The following is an 8,751-nucleotide window of genomic DNA, read 5'->3' on the forward strand; positions in this document are numbered from 1 at the left end:
AATTATCGCCGGCTAGCGTGGATTTTTATCGCTGAGATAGCGTGCTATTAGCAACGCTTATTTCAAAAGCGATAAAAATCCTAGCGCTAACTGCCAAACGTGTGATTATCGCTGGAAACCCAGCGATAATCCCACGAAGTTTGGCGATAGCTTGCTGATAGGGCCTCACATACTTAGCCATGATATCCACCTTCCATAGGATATCATGGCTAAGTCAGTTTCAACATCAATAAACAAAAAGGTGCCAATGCTACACTTTTTTCAACAGAAACTTAAACATAGTGTATTGAATAAAACAATACCACTGTCAACTACTTTTTCAGTTGGATTTAATCCAATAATTTTTTTATCAAATTACATTAATTCTCTGTTATAAATATGTATTACACAAACCTGAAATCCACCAACATTTTTAAATCAACATAAACCACTTTTTTTCTCACACAACCACCATCCACAATTTTTCTTTTTAAGCATTCTTCATTCTTCATTCACTTATACCACACCACCATTCAAATCACACAATCATCCACAAATAGGGTGCATACGCACTGGTCAAACACGCTATCTACACAACATGTATATCAAATTGGCATTTGGACATAACCATAGTTAAATTCAACGAGTAAACAAAAAGGCCATCAACAAACATCAGTTGATCGTAATTATAAAAACTACACTCTGTTTTCTGTTTTGTGGAATAGATTGGCCTAAAACAATAATGTCTACGCGTTTCGAATCCCTCCTCTTGCGGGGATTCTCATCAGGACCAATAATCGCTGAAAAAGACACAAACAAAACTTTATTTTACTAAATGACCCCAATACACCTTGGCTACAACCGCAGTACATGTGCTAAAATCTTACCTGCACCTAAATGTTTGCAAAAGTCTCCAATAGTGTTTCTAACAAACACTCAACCTGAAAACATAATTATAACAGTATCACCACGACTTGTCTCACTTTATCTAAGTCATGTCAGCTCTATTATTAGTGTCGTGAAAAATCAAAATGGTCTTACTTGGAACCACTGGAGGTGGTAAAGAGTAAATTCTTTTGTTGCACGGATAAATCTAAAAACGATATAAATGCTTAAATTAGCGTTGTTACTTTAAACTAGTGGCAGTGGTTCATCACGATGCATAGATATAACCTTCAATGGAATACCTTTTATGAAAGTTTGTGTTCGTCAAGACGAAGCAATCATTGACCTCAGGGTGAACTTGCCTCGACGGTCTAGGTAAAAAGAAACGAAAAAACGAAACCGCAGTTTTTTTGGTGTTTAATGGCGGATATATCGCCCTTTTATCTTCTTGTTGTGTTGATTTTAGAAGGGATTGGTCTTACCTTTAGAGAGACTCAATCGCTCACAGAACCCCGGACTTGCGTCGAACGCCCGGCTTGTTAGGTTGGAAAACACCGTGTCCGGCGCTTACTTTACACATCACGCGTCTTTAGCGCGACTGAAAATGCACCATTGGTCAACCATTGGCATTTAAAAAACCATACGGAAAAGGAATTAAGATGGACTATTATTTCAAAAGTAGAACAGGAATATCGAGGTGGAGACTTGGATTTGAAACTATTGAAACGTGAAGCAATGCTCATTATAAAATTTAACACGTTAGTCAATGGCTTGAATGAACTCTCAGAAATCTATAATCTTTGATGCAGACTTCAATTTTGTTAATGATGAATGGGCTAAGTGATTTTCTCCTTTTACATTGTCAATTCAAGAATAATGTATAAATGTGGGAGGAAGGAAAAGAGCAATGCGAAGGTGTTAAATCTTTGCCATTTGTTTGGCACTGAGAGATACCAAAGACGGTACGTCAATGCAGCCTAACCTTGCGCATCATTGCCATAATTACAGAAAAAAAATTCTGCTTCCGCATCTCCTTCTGCACAGAGGACACACTTGTTTGTGCCACAAGCGTTGTGCAGTCTGCACAGAGACAGGCTAAAATATGACTGCCATTTAGAATAATATGAGACCGAACCACTGAAAAGCTCTCCGATACTACATTTCCCATGATCCTTTTTCAGTCGCGCTAAAGACGCGTGATGTGTAAAGTAAGCGCCGGACACGGTGTTTTCCAACCTAACAAGCCCGGCGTTCGACCGCAAGTCCGGGGTTCCATGAGCGATTGAGTCTCTCTAAAGGTTAGACCAATCCCTTCTAAAATCGACACAACAAGAAGATAAAAGGGCGATATATCCGCCATTAAACACCAAAAAAACGGCGGTTTCGTATTTTCCTTTCTTTTTACCTAGACCGTCGAGGCAAGTTCACCCTGAGGTCAATGATTGCTTCGTCTTGACGAACACAAACTTTCATAAAAGGTATTCCATTGGAGGTTATATCTATGCACCATGATGAACCACTGCCACTAGTTTTAAGTAACCACGCTAATTTAAGCATTTCTATCGTTTTTAGATTTATCCCTGCAACGAAACAATTTACTCTTTACCACCTCCAGTGGTTCCAAGTAAGACCATTTTGATTTTTCACGACACTAATAATAGAGCTGACATGACTTAGATAAAGTGAGACAAGTCGTGGTGATATTGTTATAATTATGTTTTCAGGTTGAGTGTTTGTTTGAAACACCATTGGAGCCTTTGCAAGCATTTAGTTGCAGGTAAGATTTTAGCACATGTACTGCGGTTGTAGCCAAGGTGTATGGGGTCATTTAGTAAAATTAAATTTTGTTTGTGTCTTTTTCAGCGATTATTGGTCCTGATGAGAATCCCCGCAAGAGGAGGGATTCGAAACGCGTAGACATTATTGTTTTAGGCCAATCTATTCCACAAAACAGAAAACAGAGTGTAGTTTTTATAATTACGAATCATTGATGTTTGTTGATGGCCTTTTTGTTTACTCGTTGAATTTAACTATGGTTTTGTCCAAATGCCAATTTGATATACATGTTGTGTAGATAGCGTGTTTGACCAGTGAGTATGCGACCTATTTGTGGATGATTGTGTGATTTAAATGGTGGTGTGGTATAAGTGAATGAAGAATGAAGAATACTAAAAAAGAAAAATTGTGGATGGTGGTTGTGTGAGAAAAAAAGTGGTTTATGTTGATTTAAAAATGTTGGTGGATTTCAGGTTTGTGTAATACATATTTGTAATAGAGAATTAATGTAATTTGATAAAAAATTTCTTGGATTAAATCCAACTGAAAAAGTAGTTGACAGTGGTATTGTTTTATTCAATACACTATGTTTAAGTTTCTGTTGAAAAGAGTGTAGCATTGGCACCTTTTTGTTTATTGACGTTATTAGGCTCGGCCTTGCTGCCATTTAGCCAAAACCCGAGATTGTTTTTCTGGTAAGTCAGTTTCAAAGCAGGCGTAAGGAAAGTAGCGATAACAGAGGTTATCGCTACTTTTCTTGTCGCTATGCTGCTTTGCATGAGGCTTGATAATAGGAGAAATGTCGCTTAGCGACATTTCTCCCGTTTTCCTGGGGAGGAACGACCCATTTGCATCTCATTAGAGATGCAAAGATGGTCGTTAGGAATTCAGGCACTAAGGCAAGGTTTCACGGGATAGAGTGACCTTGCTAATATAGCGATAAAATTATCCTAGCTTTTCGGCCGAAAACGGCCGCAAAAGCGGCGGTAATTTTCTATCGCTGCCTTTATTCTTTGAGACTATGCCTGTACCTCATTAATCTAAAAAAAAAAAATAATAATTTGCCAAAAGAAAGAGAGGGGGAAAGAGAAGGAAAGAAAGAGAAAAAGAAAGAAGGAACAAGAGAAGGAAAGAGAAAGAAAGAAGGAATGAAAAAAGGCAAGAATAAAAGAAGGCAAAAGAGTGGAAGAGGGAAAGAGAAAGAGAAAGAAAAAATGGGAGAAGGAAAGAAAGAAAAAGAACAAAGGACAGAGAAGGGATAAGAAAAGGAAAGATAAAAAAGAATGACACAAGACTAGAATGTCAGAAGGCAAGAAAGAAAGAAAAAGAAGGAAAGAATGCAATCAGGAAAGAAAGTTAAAAGTCACAGAAATTAAAAAAGGATAACTTAAAACAGAACAGTTTTAAATGGACACAATCTTATCTGGTATGCTGTAAAATAGCAGATTCAGAATCATGAAACAGTCTGAAAGGAACTTAAAACAGAATTGGTAGGAAATAGGCTCTGATAAAGATGTCATGTGCACCATAAACGTCCTGCTATCATATCATACTCTAACAACATAGACAATACCAAAGTAATCATGAAGTAAAAACAAAAACACTAACACTGAATGGAACAAGCTTGTGTGTGTGGATGTGCTCCTTGTGAGAGAGCAAACTGCCGTCACTCAAAGTGACATACGCAGTGGCTTAGGTAGTCTGACCCATGGCTATATGCTATCGTGGGCAGAAGCAAAATGGGCATGACACAACTACAGGGCAATGGATGAATAGAGGTTGCTAAAAGTCCCTATAAGTGGGTATTTTATACATATTTAAGTAAAATAAAAAGGTCTTGGCTAACACCAGACCCAAAAAGAAGAAAAGGGTGTTCCCTATAAACTTTCTAGATGCATGTGCAGTGCACTGGAACTCTGACATGACATTTCATTAGCTTTACCTGTCCATGGATAATTGAAAATATTTATAAAGCATGATTATTTGCAGTCATCTGCAAAAGAACAGGGACACTAACACAACTGATAGGAAAGCTGACAAATAAAGTTAGTTCTTTATGAGGGCCCAGCACTGCAGTGGTAGTCATTGAGGAGAAAATGCATACTCATGGCTAAATGAAAGTGATAGAAAATAATGAAGAGGTGGATGTGCTACTTGAATTAATCTCAGACACTGGTAAATAATTTGGTCTGCATGCCAATCCATTGTGTTGTGCATATGTTATTAACCCTTGATCCAGCTCCAATGGCAAGTGTTCTATGGAACAGTCAGAATTTGGTTTTTGTGAAAAAGAAATGCCAGACCCGGTTTGACCTTGCTTAGTATAATCAATGAGATGCAGTTTGAGTCATATAGGACACTAAGAAAAGAACAAATGTCTTTTGCCAGGGGCCCTGGGAGGCAAGGTGCGCTCCCACTTCCCCCAACCAGGCAGATTAGGGCTGGCCCGGTGGTGGTGTTGCATATACAAGACTGCCTGCACTGCGAGCTATTAAGCTATGGGGAAGCCAGAGGCTCTCCAGTCAAAGCTGGTTTTTGAAGGAAAGTGACAGACACGCCAAACCGAACCTGACAAAGTTGCTAATGGACCCCAGAAGCGGCGGGGAGATGCCTCTCTGTACAAGCCTGGCCTCAAAGAAATTCTCTTCAATGTCAAAAACAGTCTGCGTGCCATCAATGCCAAGCTTGATCTCCTCACTAGCCACCTCGAACAGATAAAAGAATGCATGGACAAGCATGAAGACCGACTGTCCCACCTTGAAGCACACGTTTCAGACGCGGACGACACCCAAACAGTGGTCAGCAAACAACTATTATGCATGGACTAGGTTCTGGATAGCATCAAACAGAGGAATGAGTATGGAAGCACACATGATGCAATAACCTCCATATAATTGGTGTCCCAGAATCCCCTTGTGATTGACAGAATAACTAGGACTTTGTGGAAACAATGCTGAGATCCCAAATCGCTGATGGTCTTTCAGCAGTCTTCATAGTGGAGAGGGACCACAGGTTGCTTGGGGCAAGAACCCCACCTGGGATGCCGCCACGACTCATAATTACCAGACTCCTCAATTACCGTAACACGATTCTTTGGCAAGCTCGCGAGTGGCGTTTTATCCAATACCAGGGAAATTAAGTCTCTTTCTATTTCAGCTTCGCAATGGCAGTGCAGGTGGACTGCTGTGCTTTGCACCGGGCCAAAAGACTGCTCCAGAAAGCGAACGCTCCATAATCCCTTCTTCACCATGCAAAACTCTGCATCTTTCAGGATGGGAAGCCCCACTATTTTACGGATGTCAAATATGCTCTGAAATTCTCATGTCAGATTCCACCTCACTCGGCCTCCCCCAGCCGTCATCATCAAAGCCCGAAGATGGCAGCCTCAGGGGCAACGAATAACGTTTCCTGGACTGCCGATTCTGCTCTTGGTCCCTGGTATGCATGCTTATTTTGCTTCTTCTCCCTGGCCATGGACACTTTTCTGAACCTTTTTCATCTTGGGCACAAAACAAAGTCCTAAAATTGGCTCATACCCACTTCTACTGGTATGTTAACACTCCACATCTGCCACCCAGTTCTCCCCTAACTGGGCTGTACGCCTGTGTCTCTGATGCTTCCAGTGATGATACCTGTTGTGTCACACTGTTTCTGGGCTGCAGAGAAGGGTTTTGGGTGGGTAGGGTATGTTCACCATGTTCCTGGGTTAAAGTGGGTGCGGGGTGGTTGGTTTGTATGGGTTATTTCTTATGTTTTGTTCCTCACCTGAGATTTCCTTGGCAGACAACGACACACTGCATGCTCGAAAAAGACCCCACATGTGACTACACCATAAGTATGATCCGACCGGTGAGGCTTGCTCTCAACACTGCAGACGCGCGCAGTAATTGAAGGGTGAGATCCTGAAAGTAAAGCGGAGTCTTGCTGCTGTCTAATTATTGTGCTCTGGCGATTTCAAAAAAAAAAAACGAATCTCTGTCCTTTGTTTTTTAATATAACCTCATACTTCACTCAACATTTTATTTGCACTTTGTGGCAATTTGCGCTCTCACCTCGGTCTACCGCAGGGCTTCTACCCGGATTGTTGTGGAGGGTGTGGGCGTGTGCACGCTTTCCTTGATTGCTATCAGCTGCTCAGGCTTGGGGGAGGCGGCGCTCTGACGATCACGTGACCTAGAGCTCCTCTCTACTTAAATCCAATGCCACTTCTCCCGCGCAGCAGACGCGCGCAGTAATTGAAGGGTGAGATCCTGAAAGTAAAGCGGAGACTTGCTGCTGTCTAATTGTTGCGCTTTGGCGATTTAAAAAAAAAAAACGAATCTGTGTCCTTTTTTTTTAAATATAACCTCATACTTCACTCAGCATTTTATTTGCACTTTATGGTAATTCGCGCTCTCACCTCGGTCCACCGCAGGGCTTCTACCCTGATTGTTGTGGAGGGTGTGGGCGTGTGCACGCTTTCCTTGATTGCTATCAGCTGCTCAGGCTTGGGGGAGGCGGCGCTCTGACGGTCACGTGACCTAGAGCTCCTCTCTACTTAAATCCAATGCCACTTCTCCCGCGCAGTACACGCGCGCAGTAATTGATGGGTGACATCCTGAAAGTAAAGCAGAGGCTTGCTGCTGTCTAATTGTTGCGATCTGGCGTTTGTTTAAAAAAAAACGAATCTCTGTCCTTTGTTTTTTAATATAACCTCATACTTCACTCAGCATTTTGTTTGCACTTTGTGGTAATTCGCGCTCTCACCTCGGTCCACCGCAGGGCTTCGTCCCTGATTGTTGGGGAGGGTGTGGGCGTGTGCACGCTTTCCTTGATTGCTATCAGCTGCTCAGGCTTGGGGGAGGTGGCGCTCTGACGGTCACGTGACCTAGAGCTCCTCTCTACTTAAATCCAATTCCACATCTCCCGCGCAGCGGACGCGCGCAGTAATTGAAGGGTGAGATCCTGAAAGTAAAGCAGAGGCTTGCTGCTGTCTAATTGTTGTGCTCTGGCGATTTTTAAAAAAACGAATCTCTGTTCTTTGTTTTTTAATATAACCTCACACTTCACTCAGCATTTTATTTGCACTTTGTCGTAATTCGCGCTCTCACCTCGGTCCACCGCAGGGCTTCTACCCTGATTGTTGTGGAGGGTGTGGGCGTGTGCACGCTTTCCTTGATTGCTATCAGCTGCTCAGGCTTGGGGGAGGCGGCGCTCTGACGGTCAGTGACCTAGAGCTCCTCTCTACTTAATTCCAATGCCACTTGTCCCGCGCAGCGGACGTGCGCAGCGGGCGCGCCGAAGGCGTGCCAAAGGCAAGCCCTCTGCACCCGTCCGCGCCCAAACGGGACCGGGGCCACGACCCCTGGTCAAAAGTGCATAAATCGGCTGAATCTCTCTTCTAAACAACTCCTAGCTCTCCGCCCCCCAGTTAACACAAAATGCACCTGGTTCACTAATGACAGCCTAGCTGTGAAGGTCTGTCCCTGCTGCAACTTTGCCCCTGTCACTTAACAGTCCCTCCGCCTTACCTCTCCTGGTACTGAATCCTAACCTCACTCGTCAGTCCGACCCATCAAAGATTTTACGTTCCTCAGTCTAAATTGCCGATCACTCCCCAAGCATAAAATGGAGATCCTTGACCTTCTTCTAGACGAACAACCTGACGCTTTGTTCCTCACAGAGACCTGGCTCCATGAGAGTGCCTGCCCTGATGTGGCAGCAGCACTACCTCCTAATTATGCCATCGTCAGGAAGGACAGAGTGACAAAAAGTGGCGGGGATAGCCATCATCTTTAAAAATCTTTTTCAATGCAAATTTGATCCGTTAGACTTTCCCAACTGCGAAGCCGCCCTATTTAAAATATCCCTCAACCCCAATTTCACATTTTTCGGTGTTTTAGTTTACCGTCCGCCAGGACCCCCCACCAACTGGGCCTAACCCCTTTCCTTTTAAATTCCAAGAATTTCTCAGTCCTAGGCGACCTAAACCTACATCTTGACGATCCCCTTGATTGTACCTGCAGCAACTTTATTTCTGACCTCGCAGCTATGAATATTAACCTACTAAATATACAGGCCCCACTCATAGTGCCAGCCACCTGCTTGACCCCATCTTTTCGAGGCTTCCTC

At 42.8% G+C, this 8,751-nt stretch overlaps 1 long non-coding RNA gene across 1 annotated transcript; it reads left to right on the forward strand.

The window, feature by feature from the left end:
• The first annotated feature begins 2,081 nt into the window (after positions 1-2,081).
• LOC146857374 (uncharacterized) lies at positions 2,082-3,305 on the forward strand. Its single transcript, XR_014979573.1, has 4 exons — positions 2,082-2,342; positions 2,437-2,488; positions 2,589-2,641; positions 2,728-3,305. It is a non-coding gene; the product is annotated as an uncharacterized LOC146857374 (long non-coding RNA).
• Positions 3,306-8,751: the final 5,446 nt, after the last annotated feature.

This window comes from Triturus cristatus, chromosome 3_2 (assembly GCF_964204655.1).
Source record: "Triturus cristatus chromosome 3_2, aTriCri1.1, whole genome shotgun sequence".
Taxonomy (NCBI): Eukaryota; Metazoa; Chordata; class Amphibia; order Caudata; family Salamandridae; genus Triturus; species Triturus cristatus.